Source organism: Neomonachus schauinslandi, chromosome 8, assembly GCF_002201575.2.
Source record: "Neomonachus schauinslandi chromosome 8, ASM220157v2, whole genome shotgun sequence".
Classification (NCBI taxonomy): Eukaryota; Metazoa; Chordata; class Mammalia; order Carnivora; family Phocidae; genus Neomonachus; species Neomonachus schauinslandi.
The window spans coordinates 122,252,141-122,272,716 of record NC_058410.1 but is presented as its reverse complement, the minus strand read 5'-3'; the positions used below and the strand labels follow the sequence as shown (position 1 = coordinate 122,272,716).

The window sequence follows — 20,576 nt, the reverse complement described above, 5'->3', positions numbered from 1 at the left end:
AGCTTGTAAGTAGGGTAAAATCCTAGAACCTGCACAGCTCTTGACAATTATGTAGTCCTAGTTTACGTATTTCTTGTGTGCAACACTTTCCATGACCAGGTTTTATAGGTTGTGCATAACAACACATAATTTTTCTGTTAAGTGTATAATGTTACATCAAAGTGATACAACATAATTTGCTTAATCAAACCCATATTTATGATTCTTTTCATTTAAAAAATCTATAACTTAGTGATTTTTAAAATAATTTCTTAGGATAAATTCTCAAGAATGAAGTTAAAATATTAACTGTAATGAATATTTTCTTCATAAATTGTCCCATTACTTCCTGAAAGAAAAAAACAGTAATAGAAGAAAATATAGCCTACAACAGACTCATTTCAGACCTAAAGACAGTGGCAGATTGAAAGTGAGGGGGTGGAGAAACATTTATAATGCAAATGGATGTCAAAAGAAAGTTGCAGTGGCAATACTTAGACAAACTGGACATTTTTGTTTTTGTTCTTGTATTGTTTTTATCCTGCTTTGGTATCAGGGTAGTACTGGCCTCATGGAATGATTTTGAATGAGTTCTCTCTATTCCGTTATCTGTAAGATTTTGATAAAGATTATCGTTAATTATTTTTTTCAGTGTGGTAGAATTCACCATTGAAACCATGAGGTCCTGGGCTTTTCTGTGCTGGGAGATTTTTGATTCCTAATTCAACTTTGTTATTGAATTGTTTGTTATTGGTCTAAGAAGCTTTCCTATTTCTTGGATTCCAGGTCTATGATTTAAACTTGGTAACTTTGTTTTTAGGATTATCTGGGTTTTTTCCCTAAGTTATCTGAATTGTTAGTATATAATTGTTTATATTTCTGTGGTATCTGTTGTATTGTTTTCCATTTCTTATTTTGGTTTTTGAGTCTTCTCTCTTTTTTTTCTTAGTTTAGTTAAAGCATTGCCAATTTTATTTTTTGGGAAAAACTAGTCATTACTTTCAGTGCTAGGTCATTGTTTATTCTGTTCTCTATTTTATTTATTTCTGATTTTTGTCATTTTCTTCTTCTACTAAATTTCAGCTAAGTTTCTTCTTTTTCTAGTTCTTGTGGTGTCATGTTAAGTTGTTTATTTGAAATTTTTTTCTTAATACAAGCATTGATAGCATAAATTTCACTATAACATCTGCTTTTGCTGCCTCCCAAAGATTTTGGAATAGTGTGTTTTCTTTTCTTTTGTTCTGAGACATATTTTGATTTGCTGTTTGATTTCTTATTTGGCCCATTGCTTGTGCAGTAGTGTGTTGTTTAATATTTACACATTAAATATTTACATCATAGTTTTTCCAGCTTTGTTTTATTGTTGATCTTTACTTCTGTACCATTGTGGTCGGAAAATATACTAGGTTTGATTTCAAAAAAAAAGAAGAAGAAGAAGAAAATACAGCTCTATGATTAATAATAATCGTAAGTGGAGAATACGTTCCATAAAAGCACAAATTGTATCACAGGGATTTGAATCCAGGTATCTTCAGAGTAGCTTTTGAAGACTTAGAAAGACTTGATTTTGTAAAATATTAAACATACCAATTCATGAGAGCTATTTACCATTTGGGTTACTTACTTATTATGAAACCTTTATGCACATTATTAAATATAGCATCTGGGTCTAATCAGGAGATAGAGAGCACACAGTAGGGCAAACAGGAGCTTAATACAAAGAATTGTGAACTCTGATAAAAGAGTGAACATAAGATCGAAGACAACTCTGTAAGGTTCCTTTGGGCTGGGAGAGAGTGCCACAGAGAGACACATAGTGCTTGGGTTCAGACCTGTTGGGGAAAGTATGGCTCAGTCCCCACATGGCAAAGAAATTCACTGCTTTGCTCTCGCTGGAGCTGAACTGGAGTTGCTGGGAGAGCAACAGGCCATCCTGGGGGTGCAGGCAAATGGGCAGCATCTGCAAAAGGGGCCTCTGCTTTCCTTGCAGAGGGGACTGTGCTCGGGGTCTGCCCGGCCAAGGCTGCAGGTTGGCAGTGTGTCTGGTCTGTGGCTGGGCCCGCTACGCAGGGGTCCTGACGCCACACCATGGGCTGCGGCCCTCACGATAAAGCACCTCAGAGCCTCTTCCTCTGTCCTGGCCAGAGCCCTCCACCAAGGAAGCTTAACATCACGCTTGCTCCAGAGGAGAAATGCTTAAGGGACTTAGGTTCATCCTGCAGCAAATATGAGAGGTGGCATTTGGGGCCGAGAGGTAATAACTTGATGATGGGCACATTAAGTCTATTCAGCCAACTTTTCTGTAAGTTTTATTTAACTACAGTCCCATCTGACTTCAGTGGGCTGAGTGGGCTGCGTGTTACTTTCCGAAGTCCCAAGGAGGTGGGCAGTGGGTGGGCTCTTCCTCCCCCGAGCCTGCCAGCCTCCGGGCCCCCAGTGCTACCGCCGCTTGCCTTCCTTTGACGCACGCAACCTCGGGAGCAACACTCCTCTGAGGTGGGAAGACCTCAGCTCCACGGAAGAGCGGCACACAATGCTGAAGTCAGTCCGAAAATAACTGCTGAGGGGGCGCCCGGGGGGTTAAGCATCGGACTCTTGGTTTCGCTCAGGTCATGATCTCAGGGTCCTGAGATCAAGCCCCGCATCAGGCTCTGTGCTCAGCGGGAAGCCTGCTTCAGATTCTCTCCCTCCTTCTCCCACTGACCCTCCCCCTGCTTGCACTCTCTCTAAAATAAATAAATAAATAAAATCTAAAAAAAAAGAAAGAAAAGACAAGAGAAGAACTGGTTAGAAGCTGCCCCCTCACAAGTCCTCTGAGAAACACCCCAAAGCCTTTCCAGAAGGATTGGCAGTTAGCTAAAAACAAACTCCCCCTCAGTGTAAGGTCAAAACATGCTGGATATACAATTTTTCCTGTAAGTAACGCACCTGTAAATAAGGCAATTTTGATTTCTGTAAGTAATGTAAGCAACTTTGTAAGTAAACAACTGTGTAAGTAAGCAAAGTAAGTAAGCAATTTTGATTTCTGTAAAGCAATTTTCCTGTAAGGCAGTTTTCATTTCTGATTGTGACAGGGACAAATCCTGGTGTCAGCATTAGTAAGGAGAGAAGCCAGTTCCTGTGGTGAAGAGCCTAAAGCGCCCTCACTCTGCATGAGTTTCAGTCCGTAGAACCCTTAACCCACCTCCTTTCTAAGCAGGCACGTTCTGCGCTGACAAAGAACGCCTCTCTTCTGCCCTGTGTTCTGTAAGACCATCCTTCATGAAAGCAATTCTAGGATAAGTGCACTTTGCTTTAGACACCCTGAGACACCGGACTCTCCTTGGTATCCACCACCTGCGTCGCAACTTCATCCACACAGCGGAAAGCAGAGTGCAGAAGGTTTGCCTTCGACTCCATCCAAAAGGATTCAGTGAGTCAGCTCTCGGGGGGCCTCGTTAGGAGGCACGGTTCAGCGAGCATCAAGCTTTTTCACACAGCCAGAGAGAGAACAATTAGGGCAAGACAGCCTATCATCCCCCAAGCCTGGTTTTCTCTCTCTGTTCACAATCAGCTCTTTTTTTTTTTTTTTAAGATTTTATTTATTTGACAGAGATAGCGAGAGCAGGAACACAAGCAGGGGGAGTGGGAGAGGGAGAAGCAGGCTCCCCACCAAGCAGGGAGCCCGATGCGGGGCTCGATCCCAGGACCCTGGGATCCTGACCTGAGCTGAAGGCAGATGCTTAACGACTGAGCCACCCAGGCACCTCCTCAATCAGCTCTTACTAACTAATGATTGATCATTAAGGGCCCAGTGGCTGCCACTTTGCTGCGGCAGGTGGGGCAGGAAGTGGAGGAAGGTCAGATGCAGGGACTCACAGCCGTACGAGAGAATCCCAGGGCTTAAATCCCTGCAGGGATCACAGGGAGTGACGCTAGTCTCCCCCGGGTCCTGCTTGGGTGGACATCTCTGCTGCTCCTTTCGTGATGAATCAACAGAGGGCTAATTTATCCTCGGAAAAAGTAATAATTGGGTGAAGAGCAGAAGTGACATCCAATAGGCTTTATAACAACCCTGGAGGGCAAATCCAAATCAGTGTCCTCCAAGGACAGAGACAAATGTGACATTCCCTGCCACGTGTCATAGTTCTTTGTGTACGAGTCTGTGCCCCTCTAGTTTAACAATTCATTTAGAATGTGGCCTGTGTTGTCCCCATCTGTAGGCTCTTAAGGTACGGCATTGCACATAACTGCTTGATAAACATTTATGGAATAAAAAATAAACATATCTAATAGATTGGAGGTTTAACTTGATAAGATGAAAAAAAAAACTTTAGGAAATCTAAATTTTCATGGAACTTCTAACCCAAGTATTCCTGAGCACAAACCTGAAGGAAGCCAGATTCACAGCATTTTGGTAGCTCGAAAGAAAATCTTTCACAAGCATCCTGTCCAACCAGCCCTTGAGGACAGCTGGTGCGCTGAACCAGCACCGAGGGCCCCGGCCATGGCAACACCAAAGAGACACAGTGAGCCAAACAGAAATGAACCCTTGAGTTTGGTGGGAAACCCTGGACACAGCTCATCTTTATTCTATCTAAACATGAACTGATAATTACTCAGAATCAATCCAGCCAACCTCTTTCACCAAGCAGATCAGACAGGTTTAACATAAATTGGGCTATTTTCCTCCTCCTGTCCTATGGGGGCCATGTCCTATGTGGTCATAGTAATGCGATCCCCTTGCAAAAGCCTCTTTATATGGTGTTCAAGGACGACTGTGGGTAGTTATGCTGGGCACTGGCTCTGTAAGGTCCGTTCTCTGCTCAAGCACAGGACAAATCAAGGGTCCAGTGAAGGGAGAGCCCATGACAGAGTACAAAACTGTCTTTCCCTTTTCTATTCCTGGAATAGTATGTTGCTGACCATCCTGGACTTGATCTGAGTAAGGTTCTAAAGTGTTATGGTTTTGACCCATGCTAAAGGCAATGTTCCTATACTGTGTTTATATACTTGTATGAGACTTTTTTGTATGCCCACAGAGGCCTCCACCTAAGTGTTCACACTGCCCAGCCTACAGCTTTGATCCTGGGAGCAGGCCAGGCACACCTCTGTTTGTGGGTGAGGGCCATGGATCTGAACATATCTCAGAGTTCATCTGCAGTGAGGAAGGCCGTGCGGCACAGAGGTTAGGAGCCTGCACTCTTTGGCAGCAGATCTGGGCTGTGATCCCAGCTCCGAAACTCATTAACTAGGCCGTTTCCTTTCTCTCCAGCATGGATCCCCCACCCCCCACCTTCTACAGGAATACTACTAATGGTACCTACTTGTTGTGCGGATTAAATGACACACTTCTATAAAGTCTGTTGCCCAGTGAGCAACACCGAGTAAGCATTCTATAAACTTTAGCCTGGTTATGGTCAGTGTTCAACGAAAAAATGAGCTTACCTTCTGGGCCAGGTGTCCAGGAACAGTCTGGGAGTGAAGCTGGAAGGCACCCATGCATCCAGTGTAAGAGGACAGAGTCCAGAGGCTCACTCTAGGACCTGACACCAGAGGGAAGCAAACGCACAGCCTGCTGTCTCTGCCCGCTCCAGTCGCGACCACAGTACTTGGGAGCATCAAATGGTCAGGTCTAGGAGCTTCACTCTGTGTCAGTGTGGATCCAGAGGGTCTTGGGAGCCCCAATCACTTTCTGCAGACATAGGCACACAGTGCTTGAGGACCCTGCGGTACCAGTTAGCGGCATCACCACTCGGAACCGGCCAAGCCATGTGATTAGAATCAATACTTTGGGAAAGTGTTGACTCACTCAGACCCCCGATCAATTTGTGAACCATGTTAAAACCAAACAAAAGAAGAGCATGTGACAATCATCAGCGTAAACAAAGACAATGAGGATTTTCCTTCAATTCTCCAGACTTGTCAGGTGGATTGCTTGTTGTGAACCTAAGTGACCTTGATAATCTCGTCTTGGCAATGGCAGGTCCAAGCTGGCCGGCAGCCTGGCCCACAGAAGGAGCAGGGATGACATGAGGAGAAGGTCCTGGAGCCACCACCCGGGACAAAGGGCCCTCGAGCCATACCGAGCCTGGAGCCTCGGCATTTACAATTTGTGCTCCGTGCAGTTCTGGCTGCAGCAGTCAGATGTGTGATGTGAGTGCCATTCCCTGGTGCCCTTTGCTAAGTCTGTGTGTGGCACTTACACCACACTGCATTCTGAAGATACCCGGCTTATGCGATATTAAGAACTATTAAACATATTAGGGGGCGCCTGGGTGGCTCAGTCAGTTAAGCGTCTGCCTTTGGCTCGGGTCATGATCCCAGGGTCCTTGGGATCGAGTCCCGCGTCGGGTTCTCTGTTCAGCAGGGAGTCTGCTTCTCTCTCTCCCTCTGCCTGTTGCTTCCCCTGCTTGTGCTCTCTCTCTCTCTCTAATAAATAAAATCTTTAAAAAAAAAAGAAATATTAAACATATTAAATAGGAGAAAAAACAAACTTGAAATATCACCAGAATTGGCTTCCTGAATCTTCTCTTGCTCCTCAATCATATCTCTGACCAGAGACCTCTTCTTATAGCCTCCATCTGCTTCAACTCATACTTGAAGACTCTGGGGCTGCAGAGAGATCTTGGGGAGAAATATGCCACACCTAGGTCTTCTCACTCCCGAGCTCAGCCGGCAGCTCATGCAAATCAGAGATCATCCCCAGCAGACAGGTTTAGAAATATTCCTCTCTTTTTGATTCTACATGCATTCATTCTTTGGAGTTCTAGTATGCGCTGGGCACCATGGGGTTTCCAATCCTGGTTCCCATTTTCATGAGGTGCACAGTGTGTGAGGGGGAACAAATGGATAAAAGGAACCAAAATATATGGAACAATGTGGGGAAAAAAGATGCTACCTGCTCAACCAGTTATATCTGTCTAATCAACCCTGGAAAACTGAGATTTCAGCCAGAATCATTCAGAATTAATAATCAAAACCCAAGGCAATAATATGTGTATTTAAGTAGTACAGTAAGTCTGGGAGGGTGGAGAGATTAGCTCCACTTAGGGTGGGTCAGGAAGACTTCCCAGACAGGGCGTTCTTGAATGGAATTTTGAAGGATGCCTACGCTTTTCCAGAGAGGAGAGTCCAAGAGATGGCAGGGACAAGATCACTGTGGGCAAAGCGTTTGTGTTGAGAACACTCTGCTGGAGTGTGAGGTCTGTGTGTGCCAGGGCTGGGCTCTGCCTGAGTTTGTGGCAGCCACGGGATGGGTAGGGAGCTGTGACAAGAAAGCAGACCAGGGGTCGGTAGGGCTCTATCAATAAAGTCTTGCACTTTCTTCTGGAAGCAAAGGGCAACAACGAAAGGCGTTTAAGCTGGAAGGTTAACTTAGAGCATGATCAGATTTGTGTTTTAGAGACATCCTTGGGTAGCAATGTAGAAAAGGGCAAGGTGGGAGGTCTGGCAACCAGTTCAGAGATGACTATATAATAAAAAATTCCAGGGCAGCATGTGGCCCAGCCTTATGAAACCTGAGGGTCTCATATTCTAAGAAACAACAATAAAAAGCAATTCCAGTCTTTCCTTGTGCTTCCAAAACTGCTAAAGGGAATAGCAACACAACTTGGCAGTTCTTTCTCTTCAGCAATCCACACTCCCTAAGGTGAGCGCCTGGAGAGCAGGGATTCTATCTTGCTTATTCTTGCATCCGTAGTTTTTAGAATAGTATTTGGAGCTTCACAGACACTGTGTGAGTAGTTTTTGACTCCACTGTGGAGTTGCTCATACTCCAAAGCCAGCTCTTCCCACCCTCGGCCCCTGGGGCCTATCCCCTTCTTCCCATTTCCTCTCTTGGCACCTCACAAGCCTGGGCACTCACCTGGCAGTCTGCTCTGCTTGGAGGCTGGTATAAAGCTCTGGGGATAAAGATGAGAGCCTTTATGGAAAAGAGGCTGAGAACACTTAAATATGAATGACTTGTGCATCTGTCCCAGGAGGGATATTCCAGATGAGAGGTGATAAGGACCTGAACCCAGGCGCCAGTAATGGGAGGAAAGCAAGGATGGCTAGGACCCATGATGTTACGAGAAGCGTCCACAGAACTGCCTCCCTGTAGACTAGAGAACTGGAGTGTCACCATGACTGAAAGGAGGACTACTTTGATTTGTTCCCTGAACATGCATGTGGGCTCCAAAGTTAGTAAGTTATCTACCCTGAACCCGAGCGAGCATACTACACGTCAGAGAGCATACTACACTAAATGCCTCTGGCATAAAAACATTTTTGAAATCATATGCATAACCCCCATTAGCTTACTGTGATCTATGTCTTACGGATGGAGAAACTGAGGCACTGAGAAGATAGGTGACTTGCCTGATGTCAGGGTTAGTGGCAGAACTGGGACTCAGACACAAATCTGTACAGTGTTGGAGATCAAACCACTAAGCTACAGTGTATGTAAGAGTTTTCAAATACTGGGGCACCTGGGTGGTGCAACCGACTCTTGGTTTCAGCTCAGGTCACGATCTCCGGGTTGTGAGCCTGAGGCCTGCATCGGCTCCATGCTCAGCATGGAGTCTGCTTGAGATTCTCTCTCCCTCTCCCTCTGCCCTTTCCCCTGTTCGTGCTCTCTCTCTGCAATAAATAAAGCTTTAAAAAAAAGTTTTTAAATACTGATTTGTCTTGAGGGAAGAAAAATTAGCATCTGTCCTGGTGTCCTAATTGTTTTTAAACTTTACTTGCCACCTCTCTCTCTGTCTCTCAGCCTACTATTGTTTGGGTGGAAAAGAGAGGGAAAGAATGATGGTGTATAAGAGCATATTTATGAGAAAACCTCTCAGTATAATTATTTTTGGTAACTTACGACTTATTATCTAGTGATATCAGATAATGTTGTAGTAATCAATCAAAAATATTTTGTACACTTATTCTATTTAGATATCTATACTAGACATTGAAAGACTCTTTGAGAAAAGCAAAAACCAATACAAATTTTGGGGCCAAATGGGACTCGTAGAGTCTAGTAATGTTGACTAACTTCTCAGGCTCGTAAGCTCATCTGGTTATCTCTTGGGCAGTGGCTCAAAAGGCTCATTTGTCCGCCCTCGGACTATGGGTGTCTGTTGGTAACTTTGACATGTTAAGGGGGTACCATTAGTTCCTTCCCCTAAACCCCATTCCTGGTCCTTATGTTGGCATTCAATATATGGTCATAGTTGATTTCCTATGAAGAAAAAAAGGAAACCTTTGATCTAGTAGCTCACCAGCAATATCTTTCCTTGTGACCTTCAGCTCAAAAGCCACAGCATACGGATCAGAAACAGCGATGAAGTAGCCCTGCTTGCTGAGTTCATCCACTGCCACTTTTTCAAGGCTCCATTGAAAGACCTGGGTTCTTGGTGCACAGAGATGGTGAGCACTTTCCTTTTTTCCTACTTTTTTTGAAGTACAGCTGACACACCATGTTACATTAGTTTCAGATGTACAGCATAGTGATTCCACAACTCTCTATGTCGTGCTGTGTAGCGACCATGTTACCGCACCTCGCTATTACAATACCATGTTCTCTATTCCCTGGGCTGCACCTTTTATCCCTGTGATTTACTTCCCCAGGTGAGCACTTTCTCACCTAAATCTGAAGAAGAAAATAAAACTTTCTGGGAAAAAAAAATTCTTCTTGGCCATGATTCAAGGAAGAAGAAAACCATTAGCAAATACTGTATTTAAGTGCATCACCATATTCAAAGCAGAGAAGTAAGATTTTTAGTGCATACTTCTTAAAAAGAGTGATCATTTTATATTGTTTAAAGTGGTAATTTGCAAGGTTCACTTTCACTGGATTTTACAATTAGAAAATAGAGTGGAATAAATCATGTCTTATCAGGATGAAGCAAGCAAACTTTATTAAAAGTCTCATATAATTTGGTTATTTTGGGTGAGAGATTTTAACCCTGTTCTTGGAAAAATAAATGGAGTTCATGCTCTATGCTGAATGACAGGGGCTCTAACATTTTGCCTTTAGCCATGACCACACCCTGATAAATATCAATCTGATTGTAAGAACGGAGTTATGTTTTCTTCTCCAAGCCCACACTCAAGCCACCTTGGAAAGAACTGACCTAAGATTCAGCAAGCCTGAGACTGATTCTGTTTTGGGTGGTGATACAGGCAGCAGAGAGGAATCCAAACTGGTGATGGCTCACATGCTCTGCTTATGTCCTGCACCTCACCACCCCTGGTACAGAGCACTAGCATTTCAGAAGTCCCTGTGAGACTCTTCATCCTTCTGGAAGGCAAAAATGGCAGACGCTTTCTGTGCGGGATGGGTTGCAACAAAGGCCAAACACTAAAGTGTGAGCCAGAGCAACTACAATTAAAATAATAAATCCCTGATTTTGTAGGATTTGTTCAGGCCCTAAAAAGGGAATATATACGTAATGCTAAAATTATCAGCTTCAGGCCATTCTCCGAAGAATAGGAATTTGTCCTTTTTTTTTTTTTTCCCGCGAAGAAGATTTTATGGCTCCAATTTGGATATTGCAAAAAGGAGGAACCTCTGTTAGCTGTGAATTATCCGCCTGCCCTAACCCCTCATTTCCCGACGTGGCCCTTCCCAGCCAAGGAGGAGCCAAGAAAGGTCGGCCGTGCTGCACCTGCTGCCCGAGCCCACGCAGAGGTGCTGGAGAGAGCCAGCCCTACCTCAAATGCACCTGGCTAGAGTCATCTGCCTGCACCAGCTTGGCACACAAAGCCTTCATTTTCTTCCAGTTAACCCATGGGTCCCTAAATGCCCTTATTAGTTAGGCTCCCCCCCGCCCACTACCCTTACATTACACAAGAACCTTGGGGGTTTTCTCAGGGTTTTTGCTTCCAAACCTTGAGATGTGAGAGACTTGGAAAGTCGGCTCTGTCCACCAGCACTGGTGCTTCTGACCGTGATATTTTGGGGTCACTGCTGAGTTTATGACCTGCATGGCCTCACGGACATTTGTTCGCTGGGATGGTCATGTTCCTGGATGGTTCAGAGCATTCATGGTCCTCAGGTTCCCTGCAGTGGGCTCCTAAGGGGCAACTCATTCAGCTTCCATTCCCTCAGCCACTGTCCCCAGTGCAGAGCATCCCGCCTGGGCAGTTGGCATCTACAACAATAAGGATTTAGATTACTTTATTATTATTACTTTTTAAAAACAAACGATTTCACATATGTAAAAGTAAGTGTTATATAAATATGACTTAAAGGGCAGTAAAATGAATAAGCAAGTAACTACCATCTAATTTAACAAACATTAATACACCTTTAAAGAACTTTTTGTCCCTTCCCATCATGACTATGCTGAATATTCCATTATAATTCTACCATTTCAGTATGTATCCCCAAATAATTTTTTATTTGGCATGTTTTTATACTTAGTTTAAGTGATATTTTGTGACTTTTTCCCCCCAACTCGACTCATGATTATGAGATGTATACACCTTGATGTGGGTACCTATAGTTAATTATTTTTTAGTGGGTAGTAAAATGTGTAAATGCTCAGATTTACATGGTACATTTTCTAAAGTTGGCTGTTTTAATTTAGATTTTACTCTCTATATGTTATTTTTGTCAAGCATTTTAGTTCTATCTGCTTTTTAACCCTATGAGTCAGACAGTATGGTTATTGATTTTATAGTTATTGTTTGTCTAGATTAACCCAAGTTTGCCATTTTCCTTGCTCCCCATTTCCTATTGCATTTCAGGCCTTCCTTCCTTCTTTCTGAGTCATTGCACTTCTAAAAAAATGCAACTTTCAGAAATTCCTTTAGTAATGTCTGTTCACAACAAACTGTATTTTTTGATTTTGTGAAATGTCTTTATTTTACTCTAATAACTGAAATAGAGGTTTTGATTTATAGTTATCTTTTTTTGCAATGTGTTGATGATACTATTTCATCATTTTCTGGTTTATGTTGCTGCTATTGGGAAATCAGTTGTCACTTAAGATGTTCCTTTATAGGTGATATGTCTGTTCTTTCCATTTTTCTTTTGTGTTAAGCAGTTTCATGATGCTATTCTGTGTATAGGTTTTCTTTTATTTAGCTTGCTTGAGACATGTGGTACTTATTAAATCAGAGGTACTAATATCCTTCATAAACTCTGGGACATTTGCAGATATTGTAGATTTTGAAATTATGACACTTCCCCATTTTCTCATTCAAGAAACCCAATTAAAAATATGGCAGGTCTTTTTACTCTCTTCTTTATGCCTAGTGAGTCTATCTTTCATCCTTTCCATTTCGTTCCTTATTTGTCCACATCTATCTTTTAGCTCACTAATTCTCTCTTCATCTATGTCTAATCTACTGTTTAACCTCCACTGATTTTTCAAATCTATCTGGTCACTTTTGAATGTCTCTTCTATATCGTTCAGTGTTTGATTCCATTTTTACTTCTTTAAAGATTTTACACTGGGACACCTGGGTGGCTCAGTCGGTTAAGCTTCTGCCTTCAGCTCAGGTCATGATCCCAGGGTCCTGGGATCGAGTCCTACATCGGACTCCTTGCTCATCGGGGAGCCTGCTTCTTTGTCTGCTGCTACCCCTGCTTGTGCCTGCACTCTCTCTCTCTCTCTGACAAATAAATAAAATCTTTAAAAAATAAAAAAAAATTAAGATTTTATACTTCATTATTTTGCATTATGTATCTCATAATGCTGATATTTGAAACTATGGGAGATAAAATCTATTGCTTGGTGTTTCTGCTTGTTCTCAGCCATGACATTTTTTTTTTTTTTTTAAAGATTTTATTTATTTATTTGAGAGAGAGAGTGAGAGAGAGAAAGAGCACAAGAGGGGGGAGCGGGAGAGGGAGAAGCAGACTCCCTGCCGAGCAGGTAGCCCGATGCGGGACTCGATCCCGGGACTCCAGGATCATGACCTGAGCCGAAGGCAGTCGCTTAACCAACTGAGCCACCCAGGCGCCCTCAGCCATGACATTTTGTTTCCTCGTGTGTCTGGCAATTTTGGGGGGCTTATACTAGGCTGATTGTAATCAGGGAGAATCCTGACAGGCGTGAGATGATGTTTTTTTGTTTTTTGTTTTTCTCCAGGGCAAATTTATATTTACTTCTTCCCTAACTGAAGGTTCTCATCATTTCGGGCCACTTTATTTATATAGCTTTCCCCTACTCTGTAAATGTGGGTAGATTAAATTCCATTCCCAAATCCTATAGTACAAGAGAGTTGTTTTTTTCAGCCCAGAGCTGAGATGGAGATAGACAGGTTAGCTCCCTGTCTCCCATTAAAGGCAGATGTCATCTTCTACCCACTGTCTCACAAGTGGCCCCATTTATGTAAGGTCTCAGCGCAGTTGCCCAGGTTGCACGGACCCAACTCTGGTCTCTTGCTCCTTCTCGCTAGGGTACTGCTATCAGCATTTGACCCTGAGATAGCCTAAGGCTCTGCATTTGTTCATCATCCTGCTATCAGCAACTAGTTGGTTTTTTTGATGCTGTGGGGCAAGGTTGGTGCATGGGGGTAGGGAGAGAAAGGGCTGGGGATACACTTGAACATTTCCCTTAGTCTCTGACAATTTCAGTAATGCATTTAAAAGTGTGTTTGTTGTATCACTCAGCATCAGGGAAATACAAATCAAAACCACAATGAGATACCACCTCACACCAGTCAGAATGGCTAAAAATTAACAAATCAGGAAACGACAGATGTTGGCAGGGATGCAGAGAAAGGGGAACCCTCCTACATGTTGGTGGGAATGCGAGCTGGTGCAGCCACTCTGGAAAACAGTATGGAGGTTCCTCAAAAAGTTGAAAATAGAGCCACTGTATGACCCAGCAATTGCACTACTGGGTATTTACCCCAAAGATACAGATGTAGTGAAAAGAAGGGTTACCTGCACCCCAATGTTTACAGCAGCAACGTCCACAATAGCCAAACTATGGAAAGAGCCTAGATGTCCATCAACAGATGAATGGATGAAGAAGACGTGGTGTATATGTACAACGGAATATTATGCAGCCATCAAAAAATGAAATCTTGCCATTTGCAACAACATGGATGGAACTAGAGGGTATTATGCTAAGCGAAATAAGTCAATCAGAGAAAGACATGTATCATATGATCTCACTGATATGTGGAATTTAAGACACAAGGCAGAGGATCATCGGGGAAGAGAGGAAAAAATGAAACAAGATGAAACCAGAGAGGGAGACAAACCATAAGAGACTCTTAATCTTGGGAAACAAACTGAGGGTTGCTGAAGGGGAGAGGGGTGGTGGATGGGGGAACTAAGTGATGGATATTGGGGATAGTATGTGTTGTAGTGAGTACTGGGTGTTATATAAGACTGATGAATCACAGACCTGTACCCCTACAACCAATAATACATTATATGTTAATTGAATTTAGATTTTTAAAAAAGTGTGTTTGTTGTGATTTTTCTGGCCTCTAGAAGTTTTATTGCAGGAGGGCTCTTCAGAAATCTTATCTAGGGCGCCTGGGTGGCTCAGTCGCTAAGCGTCTGCCTTCGGCTCAGGTCATGATCCCAGGGTCCTGGGATCGAGTCCCACATCGGGCTCCCTGCTCAGTGGGAAGCCTGCTTCTCCCTCTCCCACTCCCCCTGCTTGTGTTCCTGTTCTCGCTGTCTCTCTCTGTCATATAAATAAATAAAATCTTAAAAAAAAAAAAAGGAAATCTTATCTGCCACAGAGCAGGAAATGAAAGTCTAGGTCGGGTTTTCAACCTCAACCAGACACTTGGCAAAAGAATCCCTGACCCAAAAAACATTAGGTCTTTATTGAGCAGGAGGCCTCAGCTTAGACTTCTTTTCCCACTATGAACTCCTCTCTAGGGTCTTTGAGGGTCATTTTTTAAAATGGCCCCTGTTCAGTGCTGCTTTCCCCCCAACTCCGACCCCCTGGGTGGAGTTCCCCAACCTGAATGGTTCTGAGCACAAAGCCTGAAAAAGGCTGCTTTGGTTTGAGTCTCAGCTTTGCCCTTGCAGTGGTGGGACCCTAGTCAAGTTACTTCAACTTTGTAAGTCTCAGTTTACGCATCTGTAAAAAGGACATAATAATAAAATCTTCCATACTGCCAGCTCATGCTGGGAGAAATCAGACAAAATACAGTCCTTCCATCAGTGCTACAGGAATTCAAGTGACACAGGATCAGATTCCTGATAAGCTTTGTCCTTAATACATTTTAATGAAACAAACGACTGAGTGGATTTACATTTCAAAGCATCCATCCCACTTTATGGAAAGAAACAGTGAGAGACAAATAGAAATCAGACATATCAGTCTGAGTCTGGATCAGCCCCAGGACCACTGGGGATCCCAGACAGTATTTCAGACTGTTTCTGGAACCTCAGGAAAAAATATTACAATTTGACAGGACTAAGGGTCTACTGGAATCTTGCACAGCAGGTGGGGTAACTTTGGAAGCCAGACTCCCCTTTTTTCATAGATGGGGAAACTAAGGCCCAAATAGTTTGATCAGCTTGGCTACTCTGTCAGTTACTGGCAGAACTGGGCCTGAACTCAGGACTTGGTCCTGCCCTCTGCTGCCTCCCTTAGGTCTCCACAAGGGCAGATTCTCCATCTTCTTTGTTCATCAGGAACTATATACTTAACCCATTTGGTGAGGAAAAGAATGTGATATATTAGTATAAACTTTATTCTAATCTTATATGCCTTTAGGTATGTTCTTATGTCATTGTAATCAGATTCCAAAATGAATTTGTGTTTTCTTTTCCCTGGAGTATTTCATATTTTCATGGAGATACTAACCGTGCTTGTTGAATTCTTTAGGATTGTACTAATTGCAATTATTATAAAACCATGTAAGAAAAAGGGCGATGTATTTTGCATGACTGAAGAACTGAAGAAACTTCAGCTTCAGGCAAAGATGGTTCCAGGTGTTCAAAGGATGTCATTAGGAAGCTGTCTCTGTATACAGCGGAGATGAGATTCCCTCAGTGTTGGCTCCACCTGCAGGCCAACACTCTCTATGTCATGGCCTTTGGCCGATTTACATGGTCACAGGTCTAAGTCCAGAAGCAAAACAAGTGTCCTCTTTCCCAGATCAGTGAATTCCTGAGTGTAATCTCATTGCCTGGCTTGGCTTGTCTCGGGCACGGAACACTGATCGATCAGGTTGGTCAGGTGCCACTCCTGGGTACTGAGATGTCACCCCTATCAAGACCACATGGCTTGGTGAAAGGGCATGATTACCAAAGGAAAATCAGGGTGTTGCCACCAGAAGAAACAGAAACAGATATGGGACAGGCAAAGGTGACTGTTTGTGACCCCTGCCATCCTAGTAGCTCTGTGGATGACCATGGCGTTCTTCATCATTACCCTGGCACTTAGGTTGCTTCCAAAGAGGAACCAGATGCTCTGGGTTCAAATCCCACATCTGCTTCTCTATAGCTGTGACCCTCGGGCAAGTGTCTTCATCTAACTTGCCTAGGTTTCCTCAGATGTGAGGTGGAGACAGCAACGGTACTTGCTCATAGGCCTGTTATGAGGATTAGAGGTGCTAATAATACATGTAAAGCATTTATATCAGCCCCTGGCATATATTAAGTATCCATACATGTTAGCGACTATTACTCATTATTATAAAGAGCATTGCTAAAAAAGCAAACTTTTAATTTAGATAATTAAGTTCACTCTCAGTGTACTTCCTTAGACTACATTCCTGTAGGTGGAATTTTCTGGTCAAAGCTCCGCTGTGCTTCTAGCTCCTGTTATTTGCTGCCAGGGCGCTCTGGGCAGCGCAGAGCCAACAGCGTGCCCTTGTGCCGCTACGATCCTAGCGATCTCAAGCCCTCTAGTCCTGCACTTCCCTTTCAGGGCAAACAGACTAACGGGAGCACACATGGGATGGGGATGACCGGAGAGCAGCCTGGGACTGGCTGCGCTGTCCCACCGAGGCTCCTCCGTCTTCCCACCGCCCAGCTGCTCGCGCATGCGCCGTCTCTCTCCTCCATCCCCATCTTGCTGCCTTTTCCGGGGCTTCAGGTGCCCCTCTTGAGACCTGTGCCTAGTGCCCTCTCCCATGCTCTCCAGCTGCCAGAACTACTCCGAATACCCTGACACTTTTCTTACATCGAGCAACGTTAAGTTTCTTTCCTCCACCCAAACTAGGTGTGGGACCTACCTCTGCACGACCAAAGAGAACTTCCCGAATCCAAATCAGGCCCCACGCTCCTAAGAAAAACGTTGTCTTGCCTTAGATGTGACTGCGGTCATTTCCTGTTTTTTCTTTCATCGGCAATTCCCGCTGCCCTGCTGATGCTGAGTGTTTTTAAGTCTTTCAGCAATGAGGTTTCAAAACTCAGCAATGTCTGAGGGAACTCAGTGCTATGGGAGCTAATGAGCTATATAATAAGGTCCTGGCCCTTGAAGAGCTAACAGTTTTGGTTGGAAGGCAGAATTAACATCCTTGGCATACGGGAGGCCAAGTTTTCCCAGGGAAGTCGGGCTTCGGGAACCTGGGAAAACAGCGAGGAGTCTTCCCCTTGAACTTCTGGTCCTCTAACCCCCTTGTGGGAAGAGGCAGCATCCCCTGGCTGGTTAGAGAACCACCCTCTGACATTTAGAGTTGGTGACTTCCCCGACCCTGCAGTTTGGCATCTGCTTCCTGCCTTGAGGGATCCTGGGGTCCAGCAACCCCACGCAGACCGCAGGATGAGGCTCTAAAGGCTGGCGCTGCTCCCTGTCTACGTAGCATGCTTGCAGCAGCGGCAGCCCGCTGGGCATGAGGGAGGAAGAGCCAAGTTCATGATGCCCAAATGCATCCCAGAGGCATCAGTGAAAACAAAGATGACGGCCTCCAGGGCATTTCTCCTGGTGCTGCTGGTTGTCCCCAGACGACAACCCCAATCAAGAGCCAGGGGCCAGTTTCAGCAAGCACAGGAGCAGAAGAGAAACCAGGGAGTGAGCGATGAGGTCCAGTCAGGTATCCATGCATTCTTTCTACCTGGTGTGCACAGGGATGCACACTCACCACTGGGAAGCTGGTCTTGCTGAGAGCCAGACTGCAGCCTGCGATCCAACCTGGGGCCCTGGGCAGGGTGCAGACCTCATTTCTCCTGGGATAGGGGCTCCCCACACTGACACAGTCTTGTCTAAGACTGCTTTCATGGAGCCAACAGTCTAGTGACGGAGACAAACATTAATCAGATGCCTCCAGTGTTTGAAATGTGTATGAAAATGTCGTCCTGTGTTTCTCAAGTAAACACAATACCACAGAGATTTTTTTTGAGAGAGCGAGCAAGCACGTGCATGCACATGAGGGGGGCGGGCAGAGGGAAAGGGAGAGGGAGAGAATCTTAAGCAGGCTCCACGCTCAGCATGGAGCCCAATGTGGGGCACGATCCCACCACCCTGAGATCATGACCGGAGCTGAAATCAAGAGTCAGACGCTTCACCGACTGAACCATCTAGGTGCCGCACCCTGAGAATTTTTTTTAAGGCAGAAGTACAGGGCATAGGACAGGACATCCAGCTCCATCCAAGGGGTTGTGGAGGGCTTCCTTAAGTGACATGGGAAGTGGCTTCGGCAATGAGATGGGCAGAGCACTGCCGCCAGAGGGAGCAGCCCCTGCACCAAGACTGGGAGTGAGAAGTCCAGTATGGCTGGGATGTAGACAGAGTAGCCAGAAAGGCTGTATAGGAGAGAGGGTCACATGCTGTACCTTACACACCAGCTCAAGGACTGTGGACGTTTCCTAAGAGCCCTGAGAAGCCCCTGAAGGATGAACAGGCCTCAAGAATGGCATAAGCTGTGTGTGTGTGTGTGTGTGTGTGCATGTGCGCACGCGCACACAGTTAAAAGAGTGCTCTAAGCATTCTGTAGAAAATGGGTTGTAAGGGACAGACATGCATAAGGGAAAATTAGCTAGGTGGTTGTTGCAATAATCCAGGCGAGAAAAGGTGGTATCCTGGATGAGCATGGTAGAACTGTGGATGGAAATAATGGGCAAATGAAACGCAGGTAGAAGGTGGAGTCAGCAAGACATGAAGCTTGATTGTGGGTAGTCCAGGTGAGGCCCAGGTTTGGGGCCCGACATCGGAGGAATGTTCCTGCCACTTATTGAGATAAGGGGTGGTGAGGGGGGTTTGGGTAGGGGGACGAACTCGGTGACGACATGTTGAATCGGAGGTGCCAAGAAGACAGTCAAGTAGAATTCTCCAAGGATCAGCAACTTTGAGAGATTCCAGAGGCAGAGTCTGATGGGGAAATAGTGCCAAAAAAGAAAGCCGGGCACAGCGAAAATAACAAAAAAGATACCAGACCTTGAACCTTGACCGGCAGCGCTGAGGCAGGGCGGAGCGAGCCAGCCCCTTCTTGCTCACCTGGAGCCTGCTCCGGGCTAGGTGGGAAACTCAGGCAGCAAGTATAGCTGAATAATGCAAGGCTGGGGGTACCAGCCACACCCTGAGAAAGTCTGTGTGTAACTCCTGACCCCACAAAGTTTAACTACTAACGGCCTACTGTTGACTGGAAGCCTTAGTGATAACATACAAAGTCCACTAACACATATTTTCTATATGCATTTACTATGTTCTTACAATAATATATTTTTCTTAAAATTTTCAGCATTTCTAGGCTACAGGATTCACCTGGAAGTTTTTGCAAATTGTTGGAACTCCCCCCAAATTTTTCCAATGTACTTATGGAAAAAAAAATCCACGTGTAAGTGGACTGCAGTTCAAGCCCATGTCGTTCACAGGTCAAGTGTACTTGGCTGAGGAATCTGCAAATGAGCAACTGTGAATGAACTGTACAGAGACAGCAAGAATCCCAGCGGAGAAAGCCAATCTTCTGGGCAGCGGCTGGCTGGCACCCGGGCAAAGCAGCTGGTGTGAGATCACCGCGCATCGGGCCACGTACAGCTTCTCAGCGCCGGCACATCTGGTCCGTGGCCAACATACGAGAGGTGCCAGCAATGCTAAGAAACCTCTGCGGAAAAGAGCCTCAAACCCACTGATCTTGAAAAGAGGAGAAAAAAGAAAGGCTTCACGTTGAAGACAGAACTACAAACGTAAATGCAACCGGTTTGCCTACCGACATCACAGTGGAGGCCTTTATACAGCTTCTAACTTGGCATGATTATGAGATCCCCGGACAGAATTTATGGTCAAGTTTTACAAAGATAAACCAAGGGAATCTTAAAGCAGATGGGCTTTGCAGTTATTTGAAGAGGGACTCTGGAATGTGCAATAATGCTTTTGGATGAAGAGCAAATTAGAAGCTAGAAATCGCATAGTGAGGGAGCTCAGTTTCAACGGGAGGGGAAGAGGGGGCATCAGCAAGGAAGAGGTGCGAGCACCACAGGTAGGGGCTGGCTCTGTAATAAAAGCAGTTGGACTGTTGGAATACTTGTGGAATGCCCCAAAGGGGAATGCTCATCATCAAAATGTTTCATCCCATGGATTTTGAGCTGGTGCTGATCAAGGTCAGAGAAAACCTTGGAGACTGTTCAAAGCTTGGGCCAGTCACGAAGCTCCTTCTCTTGGAGAGACACCCAGATGTCTTGAGGAAACTATCTATGCACTCAAACCTTCGATGGAAGGTGTTTGGTGGCCATCGATTCCCTGTCAAAACATGGGATGGGACTACAGATGGCC

At 44.8% G+C, this 20,576-nt stretch overlaps 1 long non-coding RNA gene across 1 annotated transcript in view; it reads left to right on the top strand.

Annotated features, from left to right (window-relative positions):
• Positions 1–20,576, top strand: part of LOC110586635 — a 52,820-nt gene that overhangs the window by 27,813 nt on the left and 4,431 nt on the right. Inside the window, exon 2 of the long non-coding RNA XR_002480715.2 lies at positions 9,238–9,357. This is a non-coding gene — a long non-coding RNA (uncharacterized LOC110586635). The remainder of the gene's footprint in view (positions 1–9,237; positions 9,358–20,576) is intronic.